A 17,974-nucleotide genomic window follows, 5' to 3' on the forward strand; every position below is an offset into this window, starting at 1 on the left:
TGTGCTTTCAGAGCCAAGACATCTGCGTACTCCAGTGACATGCAAGTTATAAAAGGAGTGTTTATATCCAACTTCAGTATAATGTGAAAGTTTAGCAGCCACAAGACAGCTTTATGCAGTGACTGGACCTTGCTTAAAGGCTTCACTGTACTTCCACTGACAGTACTCAGCAACATAACTAGAGCTCTATAAATTAATTACACTTTCTTCTAATAATTACTAAACTCTCTTAGGTTTACATATAAGATGGCCCAAACACCAGAAAATGTGGCAGGAGGCCCAAAGACTGATTTAATATTTATCCCTGCTGACCACTATTTCCCATTATCATTGTTCCCTACAGGAAACAAGAAAGCAAGCTTCAAATCACACAACACATAGAACTGGAGCTGCTAAGCAGCACAGGTTTCTGGGTGTACATTGTCCCCAGAGCCAGCTCCCTGATGCAGTATCGGATGGGACTAAACCTCTCTCACATTTGTGGATTCTATTCCTGACATGCCCTCCTGGGCCTCACAGCTACATGGAAGCTTACTTTGTGTGACTGCAACCTTCCTTATGTGTTGATCCTAGGTCTTCAGACTCCTGAGATTTCAGCTTTGACAACATTTGTCAAAGGAACATAATTTACCTTATGGTGCTCAACGTCATGAATACATGCAAGAATGACTATAAAATTCATGTAAATAATTAAATGAAAAAGTCAGTACCTCAGTTCTGCTCCTTCATGGTTTTATTACTTGTATGATTTATTTACTCTGGTAAGACCAAAAACTAGCAAACATACTCTAATTCAACTATTTTCCCAACAACTTGAAAGGAATACGTATTATTTCAAATCTCTGTTTAGCTGTTTTAGAAATAATAATGGTACATACTGCTTGCCTTCAAGAATGAATTCCTCGTCTTCTAAATAAAGCCAGACATACAGAAAGCCACTCATACTCACAACATCTGTTATCACAGCATTTTAAAGAAGCCACTACCATGAGCTGAGAGTGCAAATACATTTTATCATCAACAGCTGAATCTGGTAGAAAAGCCAAAACTCATAAATCTAGATAGATATCATATCAGAAAAGGAATGCATGTATAAGGATGGAAAAAAATATCCAAGAAGGAGAAAAAAAGAAAAAAAGGAAAAACACAACCATTTGTGCCTACAATTCACAGAATCATAGAACGACCTGGGTTGAAAAGGACCACACAGATTATCGAGTTTCAACCCTCTGCTGAGTGCAGGGTCACCAGCTACTAGACCAGGCTGCCCAGAGCCACGTCCAGCCTTGCCTTGAATGCCTCCAGGGATGGGGCATCCACAACCTCCTTGGGCAACCTGTTCCAGTGCATCACCACTCTCTGAGTGAAAAACTTCCTCCTAATATCTAACCTAAACCTCCCTTGTCTTAGTTTAAAGCCATTCCCCCTTGTCCTGTCACTAATTTCATGGAACTTATATTACCTGCTTATTTATATACAAACCACGTCCACTCACTTTGCGACTTCCATCTAATGTTCCTGCTCTCATTTGCTGAATTGTCTCATTTTTGGATTCTTAAATATGTAATTTATCAAAATGGATAGATAGTGAAGTGTATAGGAGTACATCTTTAAATGAGTGAAGAACAGAATGGTCTCAGGACTTATTGATTTGGATAAAACAATCTATATAATGTTCACTGACTTTGAACATGACATTTTTAATTTTAGTATTATCTATGTAATTCCTTACTTTTCCTTTAAAGCTTTTAAGGCCAGATTCATTGGGAATTTCACTCACTTTCAGTAATTAGATGAAAAGCAGAAGCACTCTGTACCAGTTTGGAAAGGTTTGCAGATGCTTTAATTCCTCAGAATAGTTAGAAAGTACATTCCTCTTCTTCCTATCACCTTACAGATTCCAGCTTCTGCTTGCATCTTCCTATGATGTTCTGCACACATACCCCGAATTCTGTCTTCTGGCTTTCATGCCAGAATTTTCCATGAATTTCCATTCATTACATACCTTCCCTTGTAGAAATTCTAGAATTAACGTTTGTGTAATAACAGCAATTTCTACCTCCTTATCCATAAATACTTGTGGACAAATATCTGAAGGGATAAAGCAGGCCTGATCTAAATGTTTTATGTGAACTGTAATATCATCACTTTTAATAGGTAACAAATGTTAAAAAAATTAAGGTTTTGATCACAGTTCTTTGCAAAGTTTGTCAGCAGATGTTGCCAAATAAATCACCTTTTTCAGATGGTTTACAACTTAATGAATGTTTGGCAGCACTTTTTTTTTTCCCCTCACTTCAATGAATGTCAAAAAAGATTGTAAATCCTTCTGTCTTTTCCACAATTAAATAAAATCCATGTCTTAAATGTGAAATCAGCCCATGCTTAATTGCAAAGCTGCAACTGTCTCCTTAAACAGTTTTATCCCCTTTCTAGACATATCCAGTGTTAAAGCAAGTGCAAATAAATTCAGAATTCTTCAAGAATACAATATTTAAATAATGTACACAAAGCTTCTTCTGTGGGACTGTGGTCAATAGTCAATACATTACATTTTCCAAGACAGCTCTACAGCCTCCTTTCCATAAAGCCTTACTTGTAGAGGTTAAAAAAAAAAAAAAAATCAATTTTCCTGTCAAAGAGCTCATCTGCTAGCGCTGCAATGAATACTATATTTTTAACTGCAAGATGAATGTAGTGTGAAATGAACACAGGTATCTACGATCCTCCCAGTTCTAACTGTAGTTGTTACATGAATATTTAAATAAACATCTGGATTCCCTTTAGAATTTAGCTGGGAAAAAGTGCTATGTTGAAAATAGTGATTCAGAGATCTCTGAATCCTTGTTCCCAATCCACTACTGGGAATAGTTTTTCTGTATCTCCATAATGAATATAAAATGTATCTATGCAATAGCCTGAAAAATATAATTAACTGAAAAGTGCAGATTAGCATTTCCATTTCGCAGAACAGCTGGCAGCTTGAAATCTCAATGCAAACAAAGAATACTGAAACTTTCCAGTATAATTTTCAGACATTCAATTTTCTAGCCATTTAATTTTGTGGGTTTGAGTTTTTGAATTGTCATGCTCTGAGTACGGGCAAAGTATGAAATCATTTATAGAACAAGGATGTAGAAGATTAGAAAATAATAATTCTAGTGAAACATTTAGTTATCATAATCTCAAACCATTACCTTTCCAATTTTCTTTTTTAGTTTTAGGGAAATACAAAGAAATTGAAATTTCAAAATGAAAGCAAAATCTTGGTTTTTGAAAGGTAAGTGCTCCACATACAAAGTGTTCCAATTGAACATTCTGATAACTAAAAATAATTTTGAAAACTTTTAGTGAGCCATCATTTTCATATAAACATAGAACTGGTTAAAGCTAAACAGTCACAGAAAATATACATAGTGAACTCCACAATAATGAGTAATGCTGTATGTGTAGGGAATATAAATGCAACGGAAGAAAAGAAAGCAGAAAAGAAAAGCAAGACAAGACAACAGTAAGTCATATCTACAGTAGAGATTTAGGATGGCAGAAGAAAAGCGGTTTATAGATAGTCGATGTGTAGGTATTAATAAAAAAGCTAAATTAAAATAAAATTGTAGAAGAAAATATAATGAAAGTAATAAGGTTGCTTTCAATTCAGGCTCAAAATATTTTAATAACTATTCTCTTCAGATGACAACCTGTCTATGAAATCACTGAAAGGTCTCTACATATGTTTTTAATATATCAATGAAATTGAGCTGGAAGAAAACCATCCAATATAGTAGTAGCACCAGTGAAAACACTGACTGAGGAGTTAAGCTTCTCTGAATATTTCATTCATAAGAATGAAAGGCTCTATCTGTATCTCTGTATACTTGCACTTCAGACACTAAGGGAAAAAATAATGCAGGAACAAATTGTAGCAAGTCCCCAGCAAAGCTCAGATACTCCCTAATCTCTCCTCATGGGTCAACTTGGTTCAATTCTTCTAGCACTTCCTCGCAATTTATTAACAATTCCCACAAAGACTTTTCTCTTTGTGTTCACCTGTGAGTGGGATATTGATTACCACATCAGAAAACCGATGCTTACGTTTAATTGAACATCATTCTTCAACATTCTTTTTCCCACTACTTAAACAAGCCACAAGCTTGTAATTTGAAATCTGTGTAGGTACAGGAAATTGCACTGTAGCATGGCTACAGGCTTACTACTTCACCACTAAAGTCAACCAGTGGATTAACTGGACAATGAAACAGCAGGAGTCATATACTGAATTTAGGATACATTTGAAAGGATGCTCAATACATTGCTGGAAAAGAGCATCCCTACCAGTCTTAATTTTTTATGTTTAGAGGATGAATTCCATAGATTAATTCACTGATCTGTTATTTTTCTTGATGTTATATATAAATATAAGCCTCCAAGACAAAAGTATTTAACTCGAAACGTTTAAGCAACTAAATTCAGCAAGCCAACCTGGTTGGAATATGACAGAGAAAACTGTTGATGTCAAAAAGATATCTGCTTGCAAGAGTGGAATGTATGCTTTTATATATGTTTATTATTATTATTGTTGAGATGGTTCAAGTTTTTCAGACGAATAGAGCTTAGGATAATTGCAAAAATATAAATAATATCAGGACAAAGATCTCAAATGGGATGATCAAATCCAACAAATTTATCAGAGCAATAACAGGCACTTAAAGAATATTTTGCAAGAATGAAAGTGGATCACAGTTCAGAAACCTTACATAAACATTTTTAACATACAGTTGAAGAATTGAAAATGAAATGAAATGTAAATGTGGAGAAAATTTCCCCAAATTACTATCTACATTTTACTCAGTATGATTAAGGAATGACTGAGAATGTCACATCTTAAGAAATGTCTTCTCATCCAAGTGACTTTCTTATTGGGGTCACAATGAACCAGATTCTCCTGGTGCAAAACAACATCTCATGACCGTATTGTCTTATTCTACTGCTGGCTTTTCAACATTGCACCTAGTAAGCCTACGGTAGCTTGGGGCTCTGCTATCCATTCAAGATTCAGAAGGTCAAACCCCTAATCATCAGGACAAAAAGATCCTGAGATAGGACCCCAGCAGTTAAAGTTGGGTTCAAATTAAGTAGAAAATGCAAGCAACTACTCTTCTGAAGGGCAAATTCCATGCAAGACACTGTAAAATATTTTTTCTCTTATGCTAAATATCACCAGGTAAAAGGAATGGTAGGAAATGCATTGGAGAAGGGGTTTATTCATTTTTTGAACCGTTTGGTTTGAGCCTCTTTCCTGTTTCTGCAAGCAGAGCTTCATCTGATACTAAGCAGAATTTTGGTCAATTACTTCAAAAGATGTTCTTATGATTATCCCACATGATAAATGTGCATGCAGCAATTCAGAAAGATGAATTATTATAAACGGTCTACAGCTCTCAAGCATGTTTCCAAAAAAAAGTACAAAAAATTTAGGCAATATATGAAAATATCCTATAAAAACTATTGTAAAAGCTAAGGAAACGCAAAAACATAACTCTTACTGAAAGTAGTGACTTACATTTCTATACTAAAATTTACTCACAATCACGTAGAAAAAAAATTACAATGAAGATATAACACTGCTGTAAATAACTAAAATTTCTTCATTTTCATTTTAGCTCTGAGATATCAGTGTTCTATTGGCATAAATTGCTGCACATAAGTTTCCTTGTCAGAGAAAGAAAAAGTACAAGTACTTCTCAACATATCCAGAGCCTACTAAAGACTGCCAGGTTCCTTATTCTCCAAAAAGCTGATAACATTATCTTTTTTAAAACCAGAAATGCTCACTCACTCTCACCATCACTGGTTTTCTTTTAAATCCTTTTTTAAATCAGAAAATTGCATTTTCTATTTGCAATATTCTTCCTTGACTATTTAATCTACTTCTTTTGTACCTCAAGCTGCTCATCTCCCTTGTTATTTATCCCCTTGAAGTCTATAGACTCTTTGCTACCCTCATCTCATTTTTTCAGAGGCTCATGAGTCAGTTCTGTCTGTGAGACAGATCTCCTGACTTTGCTCAGAGTCTCCCTGTCTCCAGAATCAAAATCTGAAGAAAAACAGTTTTGGAGATGTCAGCCATTTATCCTTCACGACATAGCCACCTTACAGAATGGTTTGGGTTTGGGGTGAGTTTTGTTGCTGTTGTTGTTGTGGTTCATTTTTTAAAATATCTGTGCAAGGAAGAGGTTATTTCATTGTTTACACAGCTGTTTAAAATATTAGAACATTTGTGAAAAAAAGCATTCTTTAAACTTTCAATTTTATTTCCTGGTAATTCTATAACCTAAGTATTCAGAAGCTTAAAAAAAACTGATAATAATTTACTTGTTTAGAAATTTCAGTTTTTTGTGGACTTAATTTTCAGAGATAATAGTTAATTGGTAAGAAAATCATTGATTTTTGGAGAAAAAAAAATGGAACTCTAAGCATTTGGCCAAGAAGGCCAAGTCCAAAGCATTCAGTCAATTAACAGATTATTATGGAATTTGGTGGACATTTTAAAAGTTCTTGTATAAAAAATACAGCATAAAGTAGCATACTGCAATCAAATCTTAGTTGTGACTCAAATGGAAATGTTCTTTGCTGTTGTTCCTGTACTAGCATTCAGCAGACCTTCAGTAATGTTAACCATGCTGTGTAGTTGGCTTTAGTACACATTTAAATCAGCTCTAGGCACAGCATAATTTACAAGATCAAAAAGTATACCCAAAGGATCATGTATGTAGACCAAAAAGGCAGGCTATTTTATGTGAAGGCTGTTTTTAATTCTTTTCTTGTTATTTTTGTCATGTGATGGTTTTAGTTATTTGTCCCGATGAGTCTAGCTATTGGGAAGACAAAGATATAATACAAGAACTAAAAATAAACCCATTCTGATACACACATTCTGCCTTTCACAATTTGGTTTATAGCTCTACAACACATCTGCAATGCTCACTGCATTCTAGGGGAATGAAAGGGGAATAAAGTCTGAATACTATCAATAAGGTGCTGTTGTTTGCTCTGTCTTGTCACTAAATGTGAAATGGGATCTGAACCACAAGGCAAGTTGCTGTACAAAGACTCTTCACACAAGATTTCCATTGCAGAATTCAGCATAATGTTGGCATTGCTAATGGGATGAAACTAGAACAGTATGAATAATACATTACATGCACCAATCAATGTTACACTGTAATGGACTGATGGAAAATAAATACTCTTCATGAAAACCAAGGAAGAACTTTCAAATACCAATATTTTAAGATTATTCATTTATTATCTTTACAAGATGAAAAGAATCAACTGTGAAAAAAGAATGCAAAAGCAGTGCAAATGTTACTTTATCTGTACCAAGTATTTATTATTGTTTTGAAGCATGACTAGCTTCTGTACTTTCTGGGTTTTCTTCCCCTCCACCCTTTTTTCCCCAACTGATCTCTCCTCCCAGTCCAAACATGCAAAATCTAAACTCTCACCGCTCCCATTTTACATCCTTTCTAGACCTCTATAAATCAATTATTTGGATGGAAGGAAAAAAAAAAGAAAGAGTAGTACGTATAAAAATATTTATTTCATTTTTCTCTGAAAGTTCTAGATTCTTTTCCTCTCTTCATTGTCTCATCTTACCTATCTTTTCTTCCCAGTACAACCCCTATTATATTCCTCCAGCCTCCAGTATTCTTAAACTGTCATCTTCTTACCCCATACCAATAGCCATTTAAACACATGTATTCTCCGTCAGCTAAAATCTATATTCTTAGTTTCCCTACTGCCGATAACCACACAGAGTGCTTTCCTACACAATACCTTGCTTCAAAACAGCCTGCACTCACATCTATTCCAGGCTTAACAAATCCATGCAGGGTCAGATCTTCTCTTTCCCTAGAATCACAACCACCACAAACATTCACACCATGCAAATCATAAATAGTCCCTACTGGTTGCAGTGCCCAGAAAAGTAATAAAGAAGGCTGTAAAGGCTCTGGTACTGTGGCAACAAAGACAGCTCTGTATTCCAGGGCCCTCAGTCCCTCTTCTTTCTCTGCATGCAGTTCATGTGCTATGATCAATCCAGAGACATACAGCTTGTGCCATCATTAAAACAAAAAACCCATAGGCACACATCATATTCTCTTCAAGTTATCACTCCATCTTCTCTCTTTTCCTCATCTCAGAAAACAATGAATGTGCTCTTTCTAGTCACTGCCTTAATATCCTTTCCCCTTTCTGAACTTTTGAAACCTTTGTTCTACTACTTAGGTGAAACAGCTCTCAGACTAATGACTTCTTCACATATAAATTGCAGGACTGTGCTACTGACTGCCACCAAGATAATTATCAAAGTATAATTATCAAGACAAAGCCTCCTCAACCCAAGTGGCCTTTATGATTCTATCTTCAGGTTCACTGTGTTTTGATGATTCTTTTTATTTATTATTATTAATTTTTTACAATCTCACCTCTGTTCCTCTCAGCCATTAGTATGTTCTGCAAATCATTCAGACTGATTTCAGATCTCCTGGTGATCTAATTCAATCTACGAAGGGGCTGGCAGATAAAAATGAAGATAAAAAACACATACACAGCTATTCTGCTCAGTTGGCAGGTACACATCTGGGCCTGCCAGCAGACAAATTCACAACAGTTCTAACTTGAGAGTAGCCACACTGTACTACCACAAAAGAAAAGCTTAGATAATGAATACTGCAGAGTAATCCTAAAAGTAGTCATTGCTATGTGTTCCATACTACTTGGAGAGTTTAAAACTCTTCTTCACAATCCCTATGTCTCGTATTTGCCGACCATTTTCTCTTTAGTTCACCAAAAACAAACAACATCCTCTGTAAAACTAAGCATCGCTTTCACAAGAATAAGCACCACTCCAACAATCACATTTTTTCATTAGTGAGTGATTCGTGATTCTTAAGTGTATTCCCTTTTGTCTTCTTGTAAATAAAGTCTTTGCAAGGCTAAGGCAAGAAAAAAAAATTAGATGAGCTTAACACCACTCTGGCTCTGTTAAGATTTTCTGGTATGGGAAAGGTCAGAAAATAATTCCCTTCAGACTACAGACTGGGATAGATCCAATAATTTAAACAAAATAAACAGTATTAGAAAAGTCAGTAGAATCCAGAATCATCACATTGTATAACCACTTTCCTAAATACTCCTATGCTCTTATCACTCTGACCTTCATCTACAGTCCAGATGTATTAAATTCAAAACTTCTTTGAGATTTAGTCTACTGAAACAGGAAGATCATTTTGGGGGAAAAAAAGTTTATTCTGTGTTTACACAGCATCCAATACACAGTGTGCCTTGACCTTAACTGGAGTCTACAGGTACTACAGCAATTTAGAGTTACATGACTGTGTTAAAGATTCTGACTTTTGCCATTTGAGAGAACTCGGGTAACAGGAGAAGAAAATCCTCACTCAGCATACACCAGAAGCTGTTACCAACAACTACTGGAGACAAAAGCACGTGGAAATATTGGGGAACTGGTGGTTGCAGCAGACTGCAATGCCAGAACGGCCTCCTGCAAGGCTAATCTGATTGCTCTCCAACCCAGCATCCCTGCCTTTCAACATGGCAAAGTTAGTTTCTCCCCAGGTAATAAACTCCTGGTGCCCCGGAGTGCTGTCTTAATTTGGCCAGCAGGAAGGAGGAGGAAGGGATTGGTAGTGCAGAACTATCACTCTGGTGGTCAGAAAAGTGTCAGGAAGGGCCACTCTTGACACAGGGAAAGGGGACCAACTGAAGGATCATAGGGGACACTGTAGGGATGAGGGGTCTCCAGTGCCCACAAGTGACTGGATGGGAATCCCAGACTTGTACACCCTCAGTGCTGCATTTGACCTGCATTGATTAATGAGCTGAGAATGAACTCGCCTGAGAACACTTCCCCTTCAACTTTGGCAGTGTAAGGCATTTTGAAACCCAGGATCAGGAGAACCAGGGGATCAAGCTGCAACCCAGACAGTGAAAACATAAGCCTATTTAGTGCTTTAAATCCAGATTCTGACATGGGAAAAACATTAGAAACTATCAGTAAAAACGTATGGTTTGATTGAAATTATATAAATTTTAACAGATGGATTAAGGAAGACTACCTCCTTTTGAGATTTCATAAGAAATATTTTGCATAAACAATTTTCAACCTCTGAATTTGTATATGCATATATATATATTCAGTTTTTCTTAGCTAAGTATCTCTTACACCCATTAACACATATTTTAAGACTAGATTTCCTCTTTTCAGGTTCTGAAAACTAATATTGGTTTTAGCATTATAATAAAAAATAACTGTACTCCTTGGTGGCCTTTTCACTACTCTTTAATCAATAATATTCAGCAAAATTATGCCTGTATGAAGTAAAAATATCTTAAAAGTGACTTTAAACATGCAGACACATAAGGAACAAGCAAGAATCCTTTTGTATCATTGGAAATTTTTCCCAAGAATAAACTAGAAGGCTGACTTAAATTGTATATATTATCCACAACCAAATATTCTCACACGTACTCTTATTTACATTTTTGACGGAGTAGGTAACTATATAATCGTTTTGTAATTGTGCCATTTAAAGTAAGGCTTCTAAAAGCTAAAGGAAATTTTTGCATGTTATGGTAAAACAAATGCCAAAAATAATTGCTTAGAATTTAGTAAGTCTTAAGTAAGGGGGGGGAAATACAGTAGCTAAAATTATGAAAGGCAGTGTAGTCTAATTGCCCAAGTATGGGCAATGGGAAGAAGGAAAAAATGCCTGAATTGTAATCTCAATTCTACAAGCTTGCAGTCCAGCCTCAGATAAACAATAGCATTTAGCTACCTACAAAATCAAAGTTCTATTTCTATTTACCACTAATGCTTAGAAGTTCTTTATGGTTCTCTCTATACTATTCACTGTACATTAATACTTCTTTAATTATTTTCCTAGCAAATTCTAAGTCTCAGAGTTGCAGAAGGAAGAATGTGCAGACAGAACTTACTAAACTTACTAAACTGCAATCTTCTTAAACAGATTCTCCATGTTTTATTTACATGTTTTATCTAGTATTTTATGCATTATGCACTCCTTTTATCTCAATTATTTTCCCCTTTTTTTTTCAGCATACAAACTCTTGACAGTAAAACTAAACATATTTACACTATTTGTCTTTTGCTGCACTCTGCTGGAACAATCCATTTTTCAACTGAAAGTAGCATTGTTCCATATGCAATGCAAAAAAGAAAGTAAAATAAAAGTAGAGGAATCTTTATTTATTGTAAAAACACTGATTTGCAGCACACAGATTTTTCAAACTACAATTTACATCTTTAAATTCATATATAGTTCTCCTAATAATAGCATCTTAATTTCAAAGACAGAGTACTTGCAGCAGTCCTACATCAAACAGGTTTACAGTGTGATCACCACTGCTCACAATAAAGCTACAACAAATTAATGTCTCACTAAGGCACTGAAGAGTCTTCTGGAAGACAGATTGGAAAATCCTGGACTTGCACACTTCAGTTTAAAAATCTTTTGTCTGATAAGCATATTTTTCCTAAAAAAGCAATGTATACACAGAGATCCTCCATTCTGCTCAAAATAATAGTAAAACGTCAAGAGACAACATAAGTTGTTACAACAAATAAAACAAGACTTTGAATCTCTTCAAAAAGTCATAACAATACAGAACATTTTTAAATTTGCAGTCTGAGTTGTTTCACTAAAAAAACCTGACGAAACTCACCTGGGCTAGAGAACAGATCCCAGTTTGCATTCACAGTCAGAGATATTAACTCCCATGATAATTTATTCTGGCTGAGGATCTATTACAGAATCACTCAAACATCCCACATGTCAAATGAAATGTGACTTCCTATTAGAAAAATGCACCTGTGATCAAAACAAAGGGTTATGACTTTCCTCTTCCCCTTTGCATTGACCATAAACTTCTAAAGAAAATAATGTAAAAGGGAAGTAAATAACACAGATGCAATGGAACAGAAATGTCACAGGCTTGTTCTAGCAGTCTTCTGAGGCCAATGAGGAAAAGCTTTCACTCTTAGACCTGTCCTGGGAGTTGCAAATACAGATATGTTGGCACCACTCCCAGAACACAAAACAGTTTTCAATTTTTATTATTACCAGCTAAAATTGTGTCTTGGCATTTTTGTTTGGAAAGAAAATTAAGGAATGACCCTTCTTAAAACTCCGTAATCCACATAAATCTCAAAAACTCCTCTCAGTGAAAAGTTTCCACAGAATCTTTTTTTTTTTCCCCCAAAGAACAGGGCCTCTTGGACAGTCACTGCCTTTACAGATAGCCTTGTTGAATTTGAAAACATGAATAAATGCAGTCAGTAATCAACAAATCACTCAAACCCTCACATGAATAGTGAAGTAATGATTTCAGAGCTTTCAGGTTTAGAATCTATAAAGGACAAAGGAAACAGATACAGAAAACATGAAAACAAGTTATCAGAGGAACTACCTACTTCAAAGGATTAAGTACTTAGCCCCAGACTGGTCAGGCCAACAAGTTTCTCTGTAAGTGCACTGCTGGCATTCCCCACCATGATCCCTACCCCAAGAAAAAACAAATAAGATAATACATTCCAGAAATGAAAATTCTTTTTTCACAGTAACAAAGTTATACACTAGAGATCAAGTGTTTCCCTGTTCCATAAATGGACTTCCCATAGAAGAAAAACATGTGAGCAAGCTGAAGACTTGTATCAGCACAAATTTCTCCATTTGTCTCTGATGGATTTTTAAAAATAAAAGCTGAGTGACATTACAACAATAAATATAAATGGAGAACTGTACTTCAGTTTGTAACCATGTCTATCTGCAATTTTTAACCTGCAACATAATAAAACAAATGTGAAGAAATGATGAAGACACTGTTTGGATACATTAGGCTTCCAAAAACAAATGGACAGTGCAGGCAACAAATTGAGACCAAGATAAGAGGAGTAAGGGCAGATAGTGATCTGAATGACTAGCTAGGAGTCAAGTCAGATAGAACCTGCTGTAGACAAACTTCCACTACTTTTTTCTGCGGACCTCAGAGAAAAAAATGTAGGAAATGATGTAAAATATATTTTGTGTATCACAGGTATTCACATCATAGAATTCTAATTACAGCGATAAACTACAATCCATTCATATGCTTTCACACAAAGAAAAAAAAAAACAGAAAAAGATAAAGCAAAATAAAATGCAAAAATAACACAAACCCAAAACACATGGATAAAATACTGAAGATAAAGTCAACCTATAAATTTTTCATAATTTTTGCTTTGTGCAATTCCTACATACCATTAAGAAAAAAGGAGAAAGACTATCCTCATGTATGTCAGAAAATAGTTTAGCAGATGTTCTAATGAATTGTATTCCTTATGAATTTGATCAAACATCACACACTTGTTTGCACTAGTAGGTAAAAAAAAAACAACCTGAAAGACAGATGATAGTAGTCAAAACGTATTCTGCTTCATACTTGTTTCCACAATAAAAAGAAATTGAGTGATGCTCATAAAAAATGGGAGAAGTAAATGTATCCAGAAGACACATAACATATTGAGACCGAACAGCCTTCTCTAAAACACGTATTTTAAAACAGATTTTCAGTTGCCTATTGAGAAGTAATAGATAGCTAATGCATGAAAACACACTCACTAAATACGAAACAGAACAACCAAAAAAAAAAAAAAACCACACATGGAAAATGCAAAAAAAAGTTCAGTTTTCCTCCAGGAAAGCATGGGAAAAAAAGCATTTTCTCAAAACTAAAGCCCCATTCAAATTAGGACAGAGGCAAGGGCTACTGTTTTCTTTAACATGACAAATCTAATTAGCTAGCAAATATTTAACCAATAGATAGAGGTTGCTCTTTAAGTACTAAATAATGACATGTAATTAAGGTACCAAAGGCAAAAGGTTACTAATCTAGGGCATTTCTATGGTGTAGTGCTTAAATTATAGGTTTTATACAAAACTCATGGGCTGATGCACAAGAAAAAAAATTCAATTTTAACGGAATGCAGAACAAATTAACATTTTAGCATTATAATACTACTTAATTGTATAATGGGATTTTGTTAAGTGTCACAGAACAGAAAATAAAAGTAACACTCTGAGGTATGCTTGTTAACCTCTTCAAGCTAAATATATTACAAGCCTACTGAAGGCAGTAAATAGACACATTGTAACATGAAAGACTCTGAATTCAAAGGCCTTCAATAGGCTTTGGGTTTTAATAAGTAGATTGGTGTAAAGTGTATAAACAATGAACAAGACAAAAATACGTTATCTGTACCAAATGCTTTCAAATTTCCTAAAGGGAAAGGGAATGATTCCTTTAAAAATACATTTTAAAACATCCACTTCCATTAATGCAAAATGATTCTTTTTCCTTCTCGCCATTCTGTCATAAGAACTTAGACCTGCAAACACAGCCTCCAGCACTCACGCAAAATGTCTTCTAGGTTGACCAAAAGATTTCTTGGAAAAAAGATGAATAGCACCTGCAGTCAAATCCTACCATCTCAAGACCTAAGCGTGCTGGTCCTCCAGCCAACAAGGGGCTCAAGCAGATGCTTGACTTTACAATGTCTAAATAACTCCAAATCTTTATCCATACCAAATTACCAATATTACACCAAGAAACTGGCAACCACGAAACTTCAAAGAGCTCAAGGTAAGCAGAGGAGATGGAACATTTTATTTAATAAAAACCTTAACATAATGCCTATAAAGTTATGATACTCATCATTACTGTCTTCTTGCTTCCTGACTTCTGACCCCTTCACTTCATTATACTAACTCTTTTTTGCATTAGCCACTTTTTCCTTTTTCACATTGGTTTAAATTATCCACTACAGAATAATTAAAGGCTTCACAATATATAAATACTATGTGGAAGTCAGTAGTTAAGCACAAATGAAACATAAAACAGATCTGACACGCCAACTGGCAGAGACAAATGGATAAAAAAAGTTCTTTTCCTCATTTATTTTTGTCAGTTTACAGATTTAACCAACAGTTCAGCTCCAACATAAACTCCACCTTTTATTAAAAAGATCTAAATGGGGAAAATGACCACACAAGTTACGTTTTTACTCAGAGAGGTGGTGGCTACAGCACCAACTGAGTTGAGATTGTGGTGACTGCAAGGAACATACATGCAAAGAAACAGAAGTTTTTTGTTTTCTATTTAATAAAGTGTTTATACTATTTTAGAATTATTTGTTTTCTCTAAGAATCCAAAATCTACTACTACGCTTCCTCTGGTGAGTACTACGAAGCAGAATCTCAACTCAAATGATCAGGAAAGCACAAGGAGCATGTAAGCAGCTTGACATACTCTGGAGGTGGGAGTCAGGCACTGCGACGGCTGGAGGTCTACTGATATCAGTTGAGTGCATGATCCATATGAGTCACTTTGGGGTAGCCATCATCAATGACTAAGTGAAATGTCACCTGTGTCACCTATAACAGTGTCCAAGGTCAACAGAATGGTAATTAAGATGCTCGTTCTCTCTGTGTTAATGGGAAAACGTCATCGTAGGGCTTGATGCAAAATGATTTCAGATTGAGTTAGCTGACAAAATAGCTTGGTCTTGCTGTGTTTACACTAAAAAAAATGACAACAACCAACTCCAGTTCAGTAACTAACACTGAGATCCTCAAGCATTAGATGAGTAAATATATCAGTTCAGCCCTCATTTATTTCCCAGTTTTGAGGAGGAGATTTTGTTTTTCAGGCATGTTTATTTTTATTGTCTTCTGTGCGTGTCCTGCATCGTTTCTTAAATCAGTTGGGAGTAAAATACTACTAAATAACACAGTACTCTATCTCTCTGCTTTATCATACAGTCAGTTGTTCCTATAGTGAACATATAAATTGTTAACGATGAATACAAGCATAAAAATCTCCAGCATTTCACTAAATCTGAGTATTAAAGTCTCTTACTTAGCATGAATTCGAAACTGACATATACTTGTCATCCAGCCACAATGTGCAATTATCATCTGCTGTAAATCAAAGAAATCAGTATAACTTACTGTAAGGTACACCAGAAAATATCTAGTTTGCTATGTTCTTTCAACTACCTGAAGGCACAGGAATTGTACTTTCACAATCACATCTGGGTAACAAAATTGAAATGGGCTATTTCACAAAGATCATGTATGTGAACTTGCAAAACCATTGTATCTTTCACCACATACACTCACTAGTTGTTATCATCTATAAAGCTTTTATGACTCAGTTGCTATTGCACCGCAGAATTACAGGGCTAATACAGAAAAATTACTAAGAAGCATGAAATAAAAGGGTTTTCCATCTTTCCATGAATATGGTATGAATTTTTTATTCAAGTTATGCTTATACTACTGCATAGAAATTCCTCGCTTGCCTGTGGAGTGTATTTCTTCCAGTGAGAGAGCCTTTAAGCTTCAGCAATACTTTAAGCTTCAGCAAAGATATCCAATATTTCAGATTAAAAGATGAGACAAAGATTTCTTTCAAATAAATAAGACATCTGCATTTGTTTCTCCTGGGAATTGTAGCCCACTGGTTCCATTTTCACTTATTCAAGTGCCCACAGATCCTTTCAGTCCCTACAGAGATGAGAGATCCCATCTCACAAGGGATGTATGGCCTGCATCACATTAGGCTGAAGACAGAAGATCTAGCCTTATAAAGCAGTATTTTTGCCTATCAAACAGGCACTAGCCATAGAAAAGCGAATTACATAAATCACTTCTTGCCACTGCTGTTACGTACTGAGAGAATACAATCTGGCCATATTCCTGAGGACTGAATCAAAGTCTGAAGAATCCTCTGACAGGTTACACTGATGCAACAGCTCTAAAATGAGAAAAAGACAAGGAGTAGGAGGTGAATTCACCTCTGGCCCTTTGATGATTTGAACGGGGAAGAGAGTTTCCAAATCTGGCTATTCAGCAGTAAGGGGAGGGAAATTGAGTAGACATGGCTGAGTGCAGCTGAAACCCTTTTTGGCAGAGAATTTGAGAGGCCAGTTGAACTGACTGTGGCTCAGAAGACCCAAGATGAGGTGCTTTGTTCGTCAGCTACATAGACACAGACTTTTTACTTCCAACTCTTTCTTCTTGTGACAGCGGCATTCTTTTACATAGGTCTCCAAGCCTCTCTAATGTATGGCAAGGGGGATTCATGAAGATAGTAACATCAGTTTTACCTGTTTGTCCCATAAAGTAGTTGATCTTACCTGTAGACTATCCCTCACTGGAGCAAATAATTGTGACCACAGACTGAAACACAGAAAAGTTGTGCCAGTAAGCTCAATAAACACATCCCAAGGTAACTACTTTCAGACAGATTTAAAATACATCTTCAAATAAAAAGGAGCCTTCACAGTACTGTAAGTATTTCACTATTAAATCTAAATAAGTCTTAGAGAAGCAGAAACATAACACTGTTTGAACACCAGTAAAACAGAGAATTTTAATTACATGTAAAAGCCAATAATCTACTTTTAGTGGTTTTGAAAAAAATCTACATTTAGCAGAAACAGCAACAAAATGAGAAGTTAAATGTAACTCCTTCAAAAAACAGTATATTTATTCAAGCCAAAAAGAGCTAATTTATACCATGGGTGTAGATCTCACTGACATTATCTGGGGAAAATGACTATTACAGGAGTGGGTGTGATATATAGCCTTTGAGTCATGCATGATAAACCCTAATGGTTTTGCTTTGAGGTAAAGTCCTTACTAATCAAGCAATGAATCATTCTCAAAATGTTGAGTTCCTGAGGCTATGTGTGTCAGAAGTGGAACTCTAGAATGAATAATCAATCACTAAAAATCAGTTTTGAGATTTTTATCAACCAATTAATAAACAAGGAAAGCAGCTCAGGGGCTTGAACAAAGAGTTAATGGACCTCTAATGACACTCTAAG

The 17,974-nt window shown here is 35.5% G+C and overlaps 1 protein-coding gene across 10 annotated transcripts in view; it reads right to left on the reverse strand.

Annotated features, from left to right (window-relative positions):
* BBS9 (Bardet-Biedl syndrome 9) overlaps nt 1-17,974 on the reverse strand; it is a 295,333-nt gene that overhangs the window by 188,258 nt on the left and 89,101 nt on the right. The window lies entirely within an intron of this gene.

The sequence above is a fragment of the Numida meleagris genome, chromosome 2 (genome assembly GCF_002078875.1).
Source record: "Numida meleagris isolate 19003 breed g44 Domestic line chromosome 2, NumMel1.0, whole genome shotgun sequence".
NCBI classification, from domain to species: Eukaryota; Metazoa; Chordata; class Aves; order Galliformes; family Numididae; genus Numida; species Numida meleagris.